Source organism: Solea senegalensis, linkage group LG6 (assembly GCF_019176455.1).
Source record: "Solea senegalensis isolate Sse05_10M linkage group LG6, IFAPA_SoseM_1, whole genome shotgun sequence".
Lineage (NCBI taxonomy): Eukaryota > Metazoa > Chordata > Actinopteri > Pleuronectiformes > Soleidae > Solea > Solea senegalensis.
The window spans coordinates 19,574,307-19,589,111 of NC_058026.1; the positions used below are offsets into that span (position 1 = coordinate 19,574,307).

Consider the following 14,805-nt stretch of genomic DNA (forward strand, 5'->3'; position numbering starts at 1 on the left):
TCAGATTTATCACAGTCAAAGTAACACACCCAGATAACATGATTTTCGCATGCTTTTTTTCTGGAAATAATAGAAGAAGCTGGTTAAAAGAAAAAGAAGACAGATGGATATTAGTGCATTTTCTGTCAGCTTAAAGCATTAAATATTGGTGCTGAACATTGAGCCATCAAATAAGAATGTTTTGATATATCATTTGTCCACTGGAAAACACCAAATACTAACAAGCTAAAGTGGGGGCATATCGCCACCTATCTAAGTGGAGGTCAAAATGCTTCATGTCTTGTCAGCCGTGATGAATTCAGGTATTTTCCTGTGAGTTCTTTTTGGGATTTGCAATATTAGGCTGATATTCAGCTGGTGGTGTCATGGAAACAGTATGGATATATGGATGCATGTACGAAGCACCGATGATGAGGGTACATCTTAATGTTGGGGTGCAGCGTGGGATGATGAGCTTTGGCTCGCTTTGTGATAAAGTGACTGATCCTCTAGGTTTTTTTCCTGAAGTTGCTTTTGTTGTTTTTTCAGCCAATCAACTGTGTGTCCCAGTGGAAACACATGGTTACTTTATATGCAGCCACTGCTACGTGGACAAGTTACAGTTACTGCAACTGTGTTTTCATCAATGAATGAAGATAGACAAGGAGAAATTAGATGAGATGCTTCTGGTCATGCCCACGCCAATCTCAGTTCTGCTATGCTAAGGAAATGCTTACAGAAGAAGAAAGTGTGAACGTGAAGCTGCAAACTTTCTCCAAAGCTCATTTATAACAAACGGGATACTTTAGCGGCCAAAAGAGAGTGGCAGGGTACCATGGGAATAATTGGACACAATGAATCCAGTTACTTTTACTTTTTCAACGTAAAAGCATTTCTGTTGCCTGATTTCATTAATATTTTTCTCCTCAAAAAGGCTTTTATTGTGAATTGTTTGCAGTACCAGCAGATCCCTGGCTTCATATCAGAATCAGAATCAGAATACTTTATTAATCCCTGGGGGGAAATTGTTTTTGTTCCAGATGCTCCGTGCAAGAAATAGAAATACGGTAGTGGAAACAAGGCATAAGATATGGATATACAAAAAAACCAACAGTAAAATAGGCAATAAGGTGGAATGAAATATTAGATAAAAAATAATAATACAATAATAAAGTAGAATCTGGTAATATATACAATATACTAAAGAGTCCTGGCATTATATTGACTACAGAGCATTTAAAGGTTTATTATTTATGGAAATGTTTCAAAGGCAAACCTAATGTATAACATAGCAGCAGTAGCCTATAATATTTCATTAGAAAGCAAAGAATGAAATGGTCCATTACAATTAATATAAATACAGATTTCTATAGATGTAAAGAGTTTTTGAAATATATTTTGATGTACATGTTGTGATGAAATTCCTTTTAGCCATCAATAAATAAAAATGTTTAGCAAAAGATTGGGGAAAAAAAAGTCTTTTAATAAATTATTATTAAAAGTGGAAAAGTAATAATCTGCAATCATCTAGTCGCCCCTCTAAAAACACATAAACATGCAGTGCTTCACCACTGCTACAAGCTGAGTTGAGGAGAATTGTTTACATCTACTACATCACGTTTAAATTACAAAACATTATTCTAAAAGTGATATTGAGGATTATTTACTCTTTTCCCCCAGCCAATTAACTATAATTATTAATATTTTTGTTTCTATTATTTTTATTATTATTATCACATATAGTGAAATTTGACCACATGGACCGTCAGGGTAAACCATTACCTACAGTGAGGACATTTTGATCCTTTATTTCATAGAGCTCTATTTTTAGGAGACTAATTAATGACACATGGCTCCAAATAAAAGTTAAACTTGCCCTGCAACTCCTTAATGTGTGATATGCAAATATTTGCTCAAACGCTCTTCATATTGGCCTAAAAGGTAACCACTTCTGCATTGTTGTGTTCGCTGTGTCACGGATGCTAAATGACCAAGCATAAAAATAACAATAAAGTGTAGACTTTATTGTTATTGCTGAAATAAAACGTTTCCCCTCTCTCCTCACCACTCTTCACGCCTTCACAGTGCTGGAAGATAACAGCAGGATATTCTCTATCTTTTTGTATTTCTTCTTAAACTGATTATTTGTGTTAATATTAATAAGAATAGATAAACAACAAAAACAAATGTTCCATACATAATTTTGTATTACTCAAACCCTCATACCGACATAAAATCATCTCTATTTTTTAAATGTAGGTCCTTTTTTTCTTTACCCTGGAGTTCAGTGAGTAAAACACACTCAGTGACTATGAGGACAAATTGACATATTTGGCCCGACAGCACACCAGTACTCAGTTGTCTTCTCTGTATCATTGTCCATGTTTTAAAAAGAGCTATACTTCCTGCCATCATGCCCCAGTATGGATGGAAACAGCCTCACTAAAGATGTAAGTCAAAACTTTCACCTCACTCCCTCTTTCATTTTAAGTACAGTGTGTTGGAGCAAAGAGCCAAGATAATTAAGCATGTAACGCTGCATCCAAAAGCCTTGCCCTATTTATGGCAGAGTACACTACATTTACTGTCTGCCATTTAATTTGAGTGTCTGAGTTCTGGGGTGTAAAAGTGTCCTCTGCAGTGACCTGACCAATTCCACCACAAAATGAAAAAAAAAAAAAACTTCCAATAACAGTCCCATAGCGTAGAGATGAAAATTACAATAGTGCGCCTCTGCACTTTGTAACAAAATGACACGAAAATGATCATCATCATTGAGTGTTTAGAAATTCCCCAACAATTCTTCAAATATTCGTTGATGATTAATTTGAAGCTACAAACGTCAAAGTAGAACCCAAGTCATTAGAGGCACCTTCAGGAAACCAAAATGTCTGCAAAGCATTTTGTAGAAATCCATTAAAGCATTCATTTGTTCAAAACCTCTACACATCCTGATAGCAATTAATAAATGAAGTTGTCTGAGAAATGAAAAAGAAGTGCTTGTATCCATCGCAGTACTGTAATAAAAATAACCCGTGATTTAAATGCGATTTAAATATCAACAAATGTCATAGATAAACCATAGTCATATGACTATGGCAAATATGCTGATTAAGCCTCTCAACTCGACACAACTTTCTCTATGTTTCTCAGCAGTGTTTAAAATTCATTTCACCAACATCCCAGACTGCACACAGGAAGTAAACTATTTAATGTCAGGACAGATGGAGACAACAGCAACACTATAAAGCGAGACAACTGCAAATAGGTTGTTTGACTGAATACACATCACGTAAGTCAATGTGCTGCCACTGCATACACATAAACGTTCCCTCAGTCAGGTCTGATAGTATTGCTTGACATAGCCTGTTTAAGATGAAAGATGCAGCTTAGAAATAATATTCGGTCTTTTGTGTTTATTAGGACCAAACTAAGGCAAAATTGTGCCATCAACAAGCTTAACAGGCATACATCACTGAAGCAGAACCATAAGCTCCAGAGATACAGACAGAGAAAGTGCAACTAAATGTCCTGGATCCAGAATTGTTTTGAAGGTGGAGTTTAAACAAGAAGGCTAATGATAGGAGGTGGGATGTACAGCCTGTTAGTTTTTCGGACTCACCAACCCTAACTTTCAGGAGATGTTGAGGTAGTTCACTGTAGGAAAAAAACTTTGACTTCTTGTTACAGAAGACTCGGGGTATCACCAAAGTCATGAATGGGCACCATGAATGTCTCCATGCAATTTATGACAATCAATCCAAAGGCTGTCAAGCTTTTTCTCAAAAAGCCATAGAATGTCAGGCTGCACATGTGGGGAAAAGCCAAATCATTAACTTCTGTATAAAATTTAATGACGGTTCCTCCTGTATGGCATGATTTAATATATTTCAATCTGGACGGCTTAAGCTAGTGCGGCCAAAACTACGACTGAGTTTGTTCTGTTGATGACTGAAAAACTGTTTCTACCCCTGTGCCATCTCAACAAAACTCAACCAATTCCCCATCGTCGTCCCTCATCCGAGGATCATCAGGGTGAAATCAATCAGTAAATCATAACATGACATAACTCTTTTCAAGTGATATTCTTATTCTAGCTCAACATGCAATTTACTATGTTTTTTTTCAAGTGTAATGATTATAATTACCTTAATGCAATAATCCTGTTTCTTAGTAAACATTTCTGTTAATTCATTTTGATACCTAGAATGGACGCTTTAGAGTTCATATTTCTATATTTTATTCATCTTTATTTTTAGTGGTATATTTTTTGGCGTTTAACATTTTATTTTTTTTAATCTCTACTCTCTATTTTTGCACATGAACACTTTATTCCTATAACTCATTGTTTTAGATTAAATTAAGTGTGCGAATGGCTAAGCGATGTTTGAAAGACGTTCTATTTATTCTGGGCTGTATAGTTTTACCTCAAATTCAAACCAAATACATGCTTAATGACATATTTGCACGTTACTCCATGTACGCTTGCTCAATAATCCTCACAAGAATGATCAGTGATTAATCTTTGATGCTTAAACACCGACACCTCCTGCATTATGAATTATTGGCTCTTCACCTTTCACTGACCGTGCAGTGTTGTGGACTAAATATCATTATCAACACTTAGTGCTCCAACGCCCACAGAAACAGTACAAAGTTATTCAGCTTTTTACTTTCTGTCTGACATACATCAGCGTCTCTGCCAAGTCTCTCCTTTTTTTCCTCTTTCTCCCTCACTCGCTCACAAGCACATTTGTTGCTCATACCACCCACGCCTCCCCCTCCCTCACACACACAATATGTGACCTTGGTTCCCTAGGGAAGGACCATGTTTAATTGTTCATCAGCACTTTCCTCAGAGTTCCGTAGGCAGGGAATTAAAGTAGAGCTGGAGTGGGAGAGAAATGAGGAAGGACGGAGAGAAGGTGGCTCCAGGGGGAGATACCATGTAGGAGAGGAGAGGAGAGGAGAGGAGAGGAGAGGGAAAAAAGGCATGTGCTTAATTGTTTCGAAAGCAGATGGACAAACAATCACACAAACACATTCTCTAACTTAATCAACTCTAGCATGATGAGCATCCTGAGAATAAGCCCCACAGCACTGTGAGTAATTGTTCTGTATGTGTAGTTAGAATCCAATAAGAGTGGAGTAGCATTGATATATTGTTAACAATATGGGGAGTAACTGGGGAATGATGTGCTATTTAAACCTCTGTAAATCACTGTGAAACATTGAACCACTGCTTTAATGGTAAATATATCGGTCCCTCAGCTCTTTTGTACCATGTATGCTGACTAATCATCTGCTGACCAAATTGACTATGATGTGTGAAGTGATATGCACAGATTTATTTCCATCTCCCTTTTTCCTCTTCAGGACAAATCTGCTTTTTTATGCGCTCTCTCTCCCTCACTCTCTCTCTCGTGCTCTATCTCCAGGCTTGTGACTCGATGGGGTGGCAGATAGTGATGAGCCAGCAGTGGCCATGCTTGACTGCTTTAGCTAATGGAACTCTCCTGTCTCTACAAGGCCTCACAATGTAGCCCAGGACCAAGGCCTTAGCTCATCAACTGTGTGCATGTGCGTGTGTGCAGTGTTCAGCATGTTTTGCCTTAAATTGACCAAATAAAGCCTGGGCATGTTAAAACATAAATTTAAAAAAATAATAATCTTTGTGTGTGTGTGTGTGGAAAAACATTTGGAACTGTCTGGGATCATTTCCAACCCAGAAACCCCTGGGTTTATATCAGTCATAATAGCAATGTAGTCACCCGGTTTGCTTTAATTGTGGGATGGTCTCACGTGTTTCAAACAAACCTCTAAACCAGCCCAGAAAAAAAAAATGGAAGAATTGACCACCCACACTCTTTTTAACACAGCTCATTTTAGCACCACATCCTTTGTATTGAAATAGGCCAATTAACGTTGTTTTTAGCCACTCTGACGACACAGATGGGCCCATTTTGTGTTTGTGTGTTGGTGTGAGAGGAAGAGGGAGAGAATGGGGAGGGGGGCAGAGCCAGGAGGGGCAGAGTGAATCAATGCTCTTTACAATGAAATAAGATTTTACCCATTAAAAAAAGAAGAAATAGAAAATCGATGTGCAGCGGTCAATGTTGATATTGTAGTGGTGGCCACAAATAAATCATTGTATGGGACACAGAGGCATAAATATACTTTTGGTTTGGTGGATTGTGAAAGTGCAGCTGATCAGAAGATGTCAGCTGAGTAGGTGATCCTTCAATGTGACCCATTTGCAGTGGCTCATAAAAAAATTGCTATATTCAGACTAATCCAATTAAATGCTGAATCACTGCAAATCAGATTTGACGGTTCACATTAAGAAGTACAAGTGTCTTGCGTTTGACTTCCATGTAAACAGGAGTGCCCTCTCACACATCACACATGGACATGGTGATACGTTTGTACATATGTCATCCACAACAACTCAGTATTAAAGCAGGAGATAGACTGGGTGGGGGACATTGTGGTTTGTCTTTGCCGCGCTGCTGGTGCAGATCGATGGTGACATATGACTGTTCTCACTCATGGTTCATGGCCACATATCGAATATATATCTATTCTTGGCCCACATACTCCTGTGACACAAATTTGATTGGAAAAATGTAATTGATGATTGGATTTCTCTGTCCACACAGCTCTGAAAAAAGAGTCGCATCAACGAAAATAAAGTCGAGATTGTGACCACATGCAGCACAGACCCTGACTGTGGTCTGAATGAAACCATCTCTAATACATGAGTGAATTCACACATCTCATTAGAGCGGCATGGTCAAATGTGATCTGACTTTTCAGTACAGAGGTTAATCCAAGGCTAAACTGTTTTTATGTATGCCTGGATTTCAGTGTTTTACCAAGCTATGCTGTGGTTCAGAAACCATATTTGGAAGAGTTGTGGTGGAAACACATAAGAGCTCATCTACTGCATATCCAGCTGCAACCATGCACCTATTGGGACAGTGCTAGTTATCAATAACACGGTGTCCCATTTGCTTTGTGTTTATTTGACTCTAAATGGGACCATACTTTACAAAATGGACTTGCTGCATTGAAGAAGACCTGAAAACTATTTTCTACCACAGAAGAGTTGCAGAGGGTGCTGTGCCAATCTCAGCTGACAAACCCTGGACAGTTTGCCAGTCCATCACAGGGCCACATAGAGATAAAATATCATTCACTCTCACATCTATGGTCAACTTAAAGTGTCCAATTTTAGCAAATTCCCATATTGCATGTTTTTAGACAGTGGGAGGAAGCCAGAGAAAACCCACACATACACGGGGAGAACATGCAAACTCCATAAAGAAAGGCCCTTGCTCCAACCAGGGCTCAAACCCAGGTCTTCTCGCTGCAAAGGCAAGGGTGCTCACCACTACACCAACAGAGTGGCCATGATTGGAACCACAAACCCAGATTTGACAAGCTACATACATACTAAACTATTTTTATGTTAAATGTTACCCACATGTAAATGTTACCCACATTCACTTCCTGGTTAGTTCTTGTGGGCCAAAACTTGACTATTGGCTGTGAATGAAAAACTCTGACATCCAGTTAGGCATTTACCTGCATGGACATGTGACATGGATGGGGTATGTAAGTATGCACATAGATTACTTGCTGAAATGCTCATGTGGACGTGTAATGGTATGGCTGTGGCAATAGACTTGCATAGAAACTGATGGCCATTTAACTATGGTCACTTCCACGGACACAAAAACAGCCAATATTCTGTTATACAGTCCATGATCTGGACAGAGACTTTGACTTTGACCAGATATTTGTTGCAAGACGTGGAAGCACAGTGTTTGTTTTGAGTGATGAGGTCTGGCAGCTTGTGGGGCGGTGGGATATCTCTTGATTGACTTTTTGTTGACACCTCATGAAGCTCAGCGACCACAACTTTAAAACATACTTAGCCAGGGTCAGCACCACATCACTTTGTGACAGACAAGTGCTACAGAGGGTAAAGACCTGACAAAGAGCAAATTTTTTTTTTTTCATACTCATCATTTTCACACTGGAGGTGAATGTCCCAATGGCCCATATGCAGGGAAGGCAGTGTGCCTGTGTGTGCAATCATATGTGAAAGTGTGAACAAATGTAAATGTGTTTGAGTGGAGTGTTGTTTGGGAGAGATTTCTTTGTGTTAAATCATGTTCTGGCTTTGCTCAAGGCTATATGCAAAGGCACATTTGGAAAAGCAAATGATATGTGAGTGAAATCCATCTCATTCAGTACTGTATGTATTCATGGGTACAGCACCACAGATTGTTTGCACAAAACGCTGTCTTTTTATGTTTCATTGCCCCCTAACGGCAAATATTTATTGTGTTTTATGTTGCTATGCCTTGCTACTGTACTTTTTACCTTTTGAAGCATTCTGGTCAACCCTGGTTGTTTTTAAATGTGCTGTGAAAATAAAGTCTCATTCCACACTTGACCAGTAATCCTTATGGAGACCAGATCCTGGTCCTAATGAAGCAGAATCATATTTTTGCTAAAGTGGTTAAGGATGGTTGGTAATTGGTTACTTGGTTAAGAGATAAGATGTGATTTGTGGTTAGGTTAAGGTTAGGGCAAGATATTAATTGACTATAGATTCAGAAATAATATTTGGGATAAGCTTTCCAAATTAATGAAACCTAACAGTGTCCTAAACCTGTCTGTGTGTGTGTGTGTGTGTGAGAATATGAATGGGTTTGTCCTGTCACAACCAGAAAAGCATGTGATCTGAGAGGAGAAGTCATATCTCAACAGAACTTTCAGAGGAAGAAAGAAACTGATGGAGCTGAAAACACTTTTCACTGCAATCCTCTCAGCATGAAATACAAGCACATCAAAGTCACTATCTGGAATGATCAGAGCTTTTGACATCAACACTATATCATACTATATCACAAACACACACTGCAAAAATGAGGTCTAATTATTAATTAAAGCAAATGTCTGTTGAATCGGTTGAAGTACGTTGGCCCTCAATAACTCAAACAAAGGCCTTTTATTGCAGCCTCAGCCCTCTCAAGTATGAACACACACAACAGACATTGTTGTACAGCATTCTTAGTGAGGACACCTGGAGAGATCATGTCCTATATTATGGCTCCTTACCCTAACCATCACAACTAAATGATGTCCAAATATTTTCCTCAACCTAAACCTGACGTTAATCAAATTATAACCCTGTCTTTACCCTGAAACTGCCCTTTAAAATTGTTTTCACAAGATCAAAATGTCCTCCAGAGACATGCCAGAGAAGGTCCTAAAGGTAACAAAATACACAGACACACAAACACAGCGTGCAAAGCACAATACTTGTACAGGTCCCCATGGAAACTAGATTGTGATTCATAGTGGGAGTGGGGGGGATGATGTCCAGGCAATTGTTCCATGTTCTTTTGGTTCATGTTGCTTCATTTTCCATTTGGTTCAACAATGCAACCGGTGCTGACAAACCCATTTCTGACAGTGTTGCTCTCAGGCACTGACCAATTTTCAGAACTAACCACAAACTCTTTATAGGAATAGCTAAAAACCCAAGGAAAATAGTCCCAATGACCACTGACACATAAGTCATGTCATTTCCTTATTGCTCTTTCAAAAAAAACTGCCACAAAACTCAGTTCTTCTGTTGCTATAGACTTCATGCAAATATCATGTATATCTTTGCATTCAGAAGCTATTTCCTATCGTGATTGTATCACTCTTTAGCTTCACTTAATGCACACACAGATTGGTTTTACAGATCATCCATGATTTAAAAAAGTAGTGACAATGTTGGTTATGATGTGCTTTTGAGGTGGTGGCTTTGGCACACACAATTCATGTTCTTGTGACTACAAAGACTAAGAGAAAAAAGGGAGGACACATTCATTTTAGCCATGCTTTACCTCCTTAAGAAACACAATCAAAGAAAGGACATCATCTCAATATTTGAAATATGACACTGTTCTTTTGTAGCCAACAATACAGCATGTATTTAAACTTCTATATAGCACTGTGGTATGAATCACCAAGATAAACCAAGATGAGAAAAATATACCCTCTGTCCCTCAATCACCTAAAGTCTGATTTTCATCAACTGTATACACACACACACACACACAGAGATATGTATATATATCACTGATGCACTTGTATTAAACTTTTTTTTTATTTTCTCACATTGCCTGCAGCACTCCTCTTCCATCTAGTCCTACTTCTTCATGTCAGTGAGTAGGTAGTGTATTATTGTTGTTTTTTTTTCTGAGGCTGATTTGGTTATTTTTAAACAGAACTTAATTTTAGAGGGATCTCTCAACAGAGCTTGATGCACACTGTCGGAAATTTGCCCAAGAGTACAGGTACAAAAATATTTTAATTAGTTTTTTGTTTTGTTTTTTCTCATGTGTTTGATTGACATGGAGATAAATGCAGGGCTTAAGGCAAAAGAGGAGAAAGTGTGTTGCAGAGAGAAATTGGGCGAAAAGCAAAAATAAAATTGTCAGACGATGACATTGACTGAAGTTGTGTTGAAGTGTAGGCTATAAATAAAACATGCATTTGATGTGGAACTACAGTTATCAAATTTCCATAATTAATCATTTAGTCATTAACTTATCCAAAATCACCCATTGTAACTTAAATTCAAAACACTAATGATCAATTCCGTTTTAATGTATTGTACTGAAGAAAATTAGCTGTCAAATGAGTGTGAGCATTTATCAAATGTTTCAGTTATTATGATTCTAGTGGCATGACTTTAGTTTAAACTATATTCCAGCACAAAATTCATAAAACTTCACAGATTTTCACGTTCTCCTACGACATAATGGGAGTTTTATTCTTGTTCAAATTATTATTTTCAATGCTACCTGTTATTTTTATGCAAGAAAACATAACGTGAGATTCCATTAATGTGAGAAGCAATATTGGTGAAAAAAAATGATTCTTATTTGTTAGATTTCTGACACTGGAAAAAGTAAAAAAAACAAACGAATAAACACTTTGCATTAAAGTGGAACACATACAGTATATTGGCTGAACTTGGGTTTGTAATGCAATTCAATGGCAATAAATCTCTGACAGCTTCCATGGGAATATTTATTTTTCAATGTGGGTCAGATTGGATAATTAACACTTTTTTTTTGAACATGTAAGTTCCTTTTAAACGCTTGTGAAAATACACCCCATGACAGGTGTATTTCATCAGCATATAAAGAATGCCATGTCCACATTATGGACTTTAACATACGTTTGCTGCAAGACGTTTGCCGCAAGAAATGTTAAACATTTTGGATTCAATTGACTTTTTCAAATTTTGAATCAAAGATTCAAATTGGAACATTCATGGAATTTTCAGAACTAAGATCAGTACAGGGCCACATGGTTGGTGTAGTGGTTAGTACTCTTGCCTTTGCAGCAAAAATACCTTTCTGCATGGAGTTTGCATGTAGTAAGTAATTGGTCACTAAATTGACCATAGGTGTGAGAGTGTATGGTTGTTTGTCTCTATATGCGTCCCTGCAATGGACTGGCTGAACTGTCCAGTGTGTACCCTGCCTGCTGCTCCATGGCAGTTGAGACCCTCCGCGACCCTCCTGTGGAGGATAAAGCGGTGGATGTTCTCAGAAACTTCAGTCACAGAGACAGAATATAAGACTAAATGTATTTGCCAGCAATATTTTAATAACAGTAATAAGACTTTCAGTTGTAATCATTACTTTATTAAATGTATTACACTCATTTATACATTTGTTTAAGCTGTTTTCCATTTTTGTGCATCATAAATATGTATTTATTGGGAATCATTTTATATCAAAACAAGCACTTTTACTTTGCAATTCTGTCTTATATCTGTCCAATATCTTATATTGCCCACCGGCTACTAAATAGTTGTTTTTTTCACTTATTCTGTCGGCCCCTGCTTGACCAGACTAGATGCTCATTGGCCCCCAGGTCATTTGAGTTTGACACCCCTGATCTAGAATATATAACAGCATTGCAAGCCACGCGGCGTAGTAATGGCTAGCACTGCTGCCTAACAGCACAAAGACCCAAGGTCGCAACCCAGTCCGACTGAGGGTCTTTTTCCTGTGTGGAGTTTGCATGTTCACCCCGTGTTTGCGTGGGTTTTCCGCGGGTTCTAAAGCGGTAGAAAATGGATGGATGGAAGAACAGTACAATAACCAATTAATATTCTTAATGAACAAATTAAGTATATATATATAACTACATTAAATGTACTTGCATCTTTTATTCAGTGTGGTTTTAACAAAAAAACAACATTATTTAACAAACAATACCAGTGTGAACTGTAAAGTTTTTTTTTTTTGTTTGTTTTTCCAGAAATAAATATATAATTTATTTAAAACAACAAACAAACAAACAAAAAAAAAACATTAAATAATATACTATAGCAACATTTGCTGACAGTGCTGTTTTGCATTCATTTTGTTGGCTGCTCTTTACGTCACACAATTGCATCAGGGTTAGGTAGCATCTGGTGGTGCTAAATCCTGCATGGCAGCAAAGATGTAGAGTTGGCAATCAGTACATGTCAGATGATAATGCAGGGTGTCAGTCTGTTTTATCAGTTTAAAAAGGTCACGGTAACATTTGTTCCCTCAGTGGAAATTGGTCGACAGGAGGTAGGAAAACAGGGAGGTTTAATGGTAAGATGGTAAGCTTTAATTATGCTGATGGGGTGTTCATTCATGTTCACTCAGATGGTAAACAAGCCAATAAATTGAAGGAAAAAATCTATTTGCAAACACTGTCTGTTTCCTTGAGAGAGAGCAAAAGATGCAAGGGCACTTAAAGCATCACAGCAGTAAAAAGTGAAGTGGAAAGCATTTTAAATGGGAAGAAATATGAAGGCTCTAGAGCTGTAAAACACTGAACTACAAAAAATCTGTTAGCCTCTGATCTCGCACTTTATTCTCTTGACACAATGAAACTCACAACCATGTGTGCAGAATCCAACAGAGGAAACAAAATAGTCATCTCAAAGAAAGACCATCAAAGGGTCACATTCAAAGAACTCAGTAACCCATTGAAACGAAGCTAGTAAAAGGGACAAGCTTATTTTGACTAAATCTAACAGAGTAAAAACACCTCTCGCTCATAATGGCGTATCACACTTGAGCTCAGATAAAGGTTATGATGTGGACTTTAGTATTTCCTACCCCTTAAATTCATTTATTATTCAACACAAATCACATCTCCTGCTGAAAATGGTTGAGGTTATACACATCTAAAAAGAAACAATCAAGCTGTTTGTCCTTGGAAAAAAAAAAAAAGACCTTCTCAAATACAGGAAGATTGACTTAAATGTCAAGTAGCTTTTCAGATATTGTAATGGAAACACAGTCATAGAGTTTGGTGGATCTGTGAAGAAAAATTGGTTCGGGTTAAAATGAAGCTGATGAAACTAAAGTCAACTGCAGTATCCACATGGTGAGGAGATTTGAAATGTGCTTTCTTATACATGTTGATATTTTAAAAGGGGAGGATATTTACCCTTTCTGACTTTTTAGAGTAAGTTTGGTAATATTTTGGATTTCAATAGGAGGTGGTAAGAGTTCATCTTAACTTAACAGTGTACATTATCTCAAGAGACTGCTTAAAGCAGAATTCAAAATCACTATGAGGCAATAGTGCTACCCACTGTACCACCGTGTAGCCTTGCAACCACAATAGCTGTCACAACATTTTTTGATTATTATTTCATTCAGCCCGACTAGGAAGGAACCTAACAAGACACAGGCCAATCCCAAAGACAGGAAGTACTACAACACGAGGTACACAAGGGAAGACATTTACAAAATAAAACAGGAAACTGCCAAGCGACAGAGAAAACTAGGAATGACAACTAAATTGAGAGACTCTGAAGACCATGAAAACACTAATCAACAAAAAATTCATCATAGAGATTCAAAAAGGCCAAAACCAAACAATCACATATCATACAGGACCAGTACAAGGTAAGTAACTTCAAAGTAAAACAGGAAAGAAACAGAACCATATCAAAGTAAGTATAAAAGTTTGTAAACTGTATAATTAAACATAACATTTTTCACTGGTTTATTTCACACCCACAGACTGAATGAAAACATAAACAAGCTTTGAGCTGGTGCAGTGACCCGCTGGAGTCCCTGCTGGTTGCCTGCCAACCTCTGTACAAACACAGCAGTGGGCAAAGTCACTGCCACCAGCCACCACAACTATCTATGTAAAACCACAAAGTGTTATTTGTACACTTGATGTCTACATGAGACATGATGGGTTAATTACTCAAATTCAAGTGAAGGATTGTGTTTTCAGTCATAATGCCAAGCTAAACCCTGATGTTGGAACCCATTTTTGTCAGATTCTGAAAACAAACAAACAAAAAATGTTCATCATTACATAAAACAGAAGTTTCTTTCTTTTTTTTTTACCAGCACATCCAACTCATAACTTATAATTGTTTTTGGTTTTTTTCGTTTGAAGCAAATAATAAGGGGGAAACTAAGTCAGCAGCCACATCATTTCATCAAAATAATAGCTCACAGCAAATACACAAGTAGCCTTGGAAGGGAACAGGTCAAGTGCACTATTGAGATCATGGGCATTGTCTTTTAATGGTCCTGTTTCTATGGTAATATTATTTTTGGGCACTGCAGGAGGATGTGTATTCCCTTTTTCTGAAAAGAAAGGAAATGGCAACCTCACAAGTGTGGATGCTACTGAAAAGAACACAGCAGAACATTTTTCTATCAACCAGGAAAAACACAATGTTCTCACTTCAAATTATGTGCAAAATAATTCTTGGCACAAGCCCTT

The 14,805-nt window shown here is 37.6% G+C and overlaps 1 long non-coding RNA gene across 1 annotated transcript in view; it reads right to left on the reverse strand.

Moving 5' to 3' along the window:
* LOC122771446 overlaps positions 1-14,805 on the reverse strand; it is a 42,386-nt gene that overhangs the window by 27,032 nt on the left and 549 nt on the right. The window lies entirely within an intron of this gene.